This window comes from Microtus ochrogaster, chromosome X (assembly GCF_000317375.1).
Source record: "Microtus ochrogaster isolate Prairie Vole_2 chromosome X, MicOch1.0, whole genome shotgun sequence".
Taxonomy (NCBI): Eukaryota; Metazoa; Chordata; class Mammalia; order Rodentia; family Cricetidae; genus Microtus; species Microtus ochrogaster.
Genome location: NC_022026.1, coordinates 27,326,103 through 27,330,802, shown reverse-complemented (window position 1 = coordinate 27,330,802; position 4,700 = coordinate 27,326,103).

Sequence of the window (4,700 nt, the reverse complement as noted above, 5' to 3'; positions counted from 1 at the left end):
TTGAAGACATCATTATCCCTGACTTCAAGCTCTGATATAGAGCTATAGTAATGAAAACAGCTTGTTATTGTCACAAAAACAGACAGGTAGACCAGTGGAACTGAAGACACCTGATTTTTGACAAAGAAGCTAAGATTATACTGATGTGGGATTCCCCTCTGTATGCTGTGAATATGTTTTATTACTATTGGTTAATAAAGAAGCAACTTTGGCCTATGGCAGGGCAGAATAGAGCTAGGCAGAAAATCTAAACAATGCTGAGAGAAAGAAGGCAGCACAAGGCAGACAATTTTTAGCTGCTGAAGGAAAAAGTTGCCTGAATCTCATGGCAATACACAGATTAATAAAAATGTATTAATTTAAGACATAAGAGCTAGCTAGGAATATGCTTGAGCCACTGGACAGTGTTGTAATTAATATAGTTTCTATGTGATTGTATGGGCCTGGGCTGCCAGGAAACAAAAGCACAGTCTCCATTTACATTATGCAATGGGAAAAATAAAGCATCTTCAACAAATGGTGCTGGCACAACTGGATTTCGACATGTAAAAGAATGCAAAAGATCCGTATCTATCCCTATGTACAAAACTCAACTCCAAATGGATCAAAGACTTCAATATAAATCCAGCCACACTGAGCCTCATAGAGGAGATTGTAGGAAGTAGCCTTGGACACATTAGCACAGGAGACCACTTTCTAAATATAACACCAGTATCATAGACACTGAGATTGACAATTAATAAATGGGACCTCCTGAAACAAAGAAGCTTCTGTAAGGCAAAAAACAGTCAGCAAGAAAAAAGGGCAACCTACAGAGTGGGGAAAAATCATCACCAACCCCACTTCAGACAGAGGTCTGATCTCCAAAATATACAAAGAACTCAAGAAACTAAATATCGAAATATTAAATACTCAAATTGAAAAATGGGGTATAGATCTAAATAGAGAATTCTTGACAGAAGAATCTCTAATGGTCAAAAGACACTTATGGTACTGCTCATCATCCTTAGTATTAGGGAATTGCAGATCAAAATTACTCTGAGATACCATCTTACACAAGTCAGAATGGCTAAGAAGTAAAACACTACTGACATCTTATGCTGGAGAGGATGTGAAGTAAGGGGAACACTCCTTGGGGACTGCAAACTTTCATATCCACTTTGGAAATCAGTATAGTAATTTCCCCCAAAATTGGGAATCAGTCTACCTCAAGACCCAGCAATACCACTTTTGGGCATGTACCCAAAAGATGCAGACCCATAGTATAAGGACATTTGTTCAACTATGTTCATAACAATATTATTCATAATTCCCAGAACATAGAAACAACTGAGATACTCCTTAACCAAAGAATGGATTAAAAATGTGATACATTTATACAATGGAATACTACACAGTGGTAAAAGAAATGACATCTTGATATTTTCAGGTAAATGGATGGAACTAGAAAAAAACATCCTGAGTGAGGCAACCCGGACACAGAAAGACAAGCACGGTATGTATTCACTCATAAGTGGATATTATACTTAAAACAAAGGATAAGCAGCCTACAGTCAACAAGCCCAGAGAATACAGTAAACAAGGAGATCCCTAAGGGATACATATATGGATCCTCTTGAGAAGGGGAAGTAGACAAAATTCTCTTTAAAAATTGGCAGCATAGGAGGAGAATGGGAGGGTAGTAGGGAAGTGGAGAGGGGAGAAGTGGAGAGTGGAGGAAAATCGGAAGGATCAGAAAAATTGAGTTGGGTAAAGGGAGGGAGACCAGAGATAGAGAGGGAGAACTAAGGAAGAAATACCTTGAAAGAAGGAGACATTGTCAGCTTAGCAAGAAACCAGGCACTAGGGAAACTCCCAGGAAACCACAAGGATGACCCCAGCTGAGAATCTAAACAATAGTGGAGAGAGTACCTAAAGTGCCCTCCCCCTTTAATCATATTGATGACTACTTTAACTGTCACCATAGAACCTTCATCCAGTAACTGATGGAAGCAGATGCAGAGATCTATAGCTACTCCCTGGACCAAACTCCTGGAGTCCAGTCATAGAAAGGAGTGATGTAGGAGAGTCATCTGTCTATGTGTTACTTTCATTGGTTAAATAAAGAAACTGCCTTGGCTTTTTGATAGGGCAGGATTTAGATAGGTGGAGTAGACTGAACAGAATGCTGGGAGGAAGAATGAGAGTCAGGCAGACGCATGATTCTCCAGCCCGAGACAGATGTAGGTTAGACTCATTCCAGTAAGCCACCACCCCGTGGTGATACACAGATTACTAGATATGGGTTAAAGCAAGATGTGACAGTTAGCCAAGAAGAGGCTAGATATAATGGGCCAGGCAGTGTTTAAATGAATACAGTTTCCATGTAATTATTTCAGGTAAACTAGCCGGGATCCAGGCGGGAACACAGCCCGCCATTCCTTCTTACTACAGAGGAGCAACATTATGAGGAAATGGGTCAAGACCATAATTGGGATACCCACAGAAACAGCTACCTTGAGCTAATGGGAGCTCACTGACCTTGGACTAACAGCTGTGGAATCAGTATAAGACTGAACTAGGCCCTCTGAATATGGTTAACAGTTGTATGGCATGGGCAGTTTGTGAGACCACTAGCAGTGGAACCAGTATTTATCCCTAGTGTGTGATCTGGCTTTTTGGATCCCATTCCCAGTGGAGGGACCCCCTTGCTCATCTTAGATATAGTGGGGAGGGGCTTGGTCCTTATTCAAGTAATGTGAAAGACTTTGTTGACTCCCCAGGGGAGGCCTCATCCTTTCTGAGGAGTGGAAGGGGATAGGATGTGGAGAAGGTGGGAAGAATGGAAGGACAGGAGGGAGAGGGAACCGGGATTGGTATGTGAAATTAGATTGTTTTTAAAACAAATTTTAAAAATTAAAAATAAAAAGAATGCTGAAATAAATGCAGGCTAAGAAAAACAGGAGCATGAGGTTTCAAAGAGAAGTTTGAGAGTCCCTCAAAGACTATCATGGCCCTTTATGTGTTACATTTGAATTTGTGAAAGTGAATCATTTTGTACTTTATTGGGACAATGGGAGCTAGTTAGTTATGGGTGAACAATCAGCTGTGCTTAAAAATATACAAGTATAATTTAGGTGAAATTTTCTGGCAAGTGTTTCCTCAGAGTTGGCACACATAAGTTGTGTTTCAGAGGTGCCTGAAGATGATGTGGGAGTGTCATATATCAATCTGTTGATTTCATTGGCTAAGCAATAAAAAAACTACTTGGCCCTGATAGGTTAAAACATAGGTGGGAGGAGTAAACAGAACAGAATACTGGGAGGAAAAGGAAGTGAGCTCAGAGACGCCATGCTCCCCTCTCCCGGACAGAGGCAATAGCTCTACTCTCTGAGGCAGATGCATGAAGCTCAGACCCAGGATGGATGTAGGCTAGAATCTTTCCCAGTAAGACTGATGCTAAGCAGATTATTAGAGATGGGTTGATCGGGATATGAGAATTAGCCTGTAAGGGCTAGAGTTAATGGGCCAAGCAGTGTTTAAAAGAATACAGTGTCCTTGTAATTATTTCGAGGCATAAGCTAGCAGGCAGCCGGGGTGCTGGGGACGCAGCCCCGCCGCTCCTATTACTACATGAAGATACATTTCAAACTGGAATCTGAACTCTCTGAACTTGGCACTGTATATGAATCTTCTGCATGCTATTTGTTTGAAAACATGAAGTGGTCATGCAGATCAGTTGAGGCTTGTGACTTTAAGAAGCCAGAAGGGGCCATTGCTGAAATTCAACTTCACTTTCAGTGGAGTACCTATGACATTGGAGATACCAGGTTTGTGTAATAGCCATCACAGACAGTAGTAAGCATGGAGTACAGTCAGCCTGAACCTACCAACAAGCCACCTTTGCTGCCAGTGGAAGAGCCAAAGAAGAGGAGGACATGCAGCCAGGAAGACTGGGAGTTCCATATGATGGACACTGTTACAAGACTTAAATTATACTGCTGAATGTTGGTTTTATTTTGATCTTCTAATAACTGCTTCATTGTTATTCACTCTTTCAATATTTGTTTTTTATTTTTATTGTACAGCTGCTAACAGTTGGGACTTGATTTTTAAAGAGATCGTGGACATTCATGTATTGAAAACATTAAAGAGTGTAGGATATTTTAAAAGTGTGAGTGTGTTTTATATTGTGGTATTAGCATGATCTTGGAGACAAGAAAATGGAGGCTACAGTTATATTTTTGTTGTTGAGTTGACAAGGGGTGCATTTACGTTGGCTAAAATTATCACCTTGACATACCTAGAAAGAAGAAAAGACAGCTGAGTAATGTTTCAATCCAATTAACCTATGGGCAAGCCTGTGGGATATTTCTTGATTGCTAATTGATATAAAAATGCCCACCCTTCTGTGGGCAGTGTCATCCCAGGACAGGTGGTAGAGAGATATGTAAGCAGGGCAGTTTACCAAGCCAGGAGACCAAGCCTGCAGCTTCTGCTTCAGTACCTTACTTCAGGTTTCTGTCTTAAGTTCCTTCCTTGCTTTCCCTCAGTGATGGAGTGTAACCCAACAGCCAAATAAATCTTTTCAACCTTAACCATGTTTTGATTAATGTTTAATCACAGAAAAAAAGCATATCAGAATAAGTAGTATGAACATAAAAATACTAAATTTTGATTATTTCATTCTATTAACACATCTTTCTTTTGCTTTGTGTTCT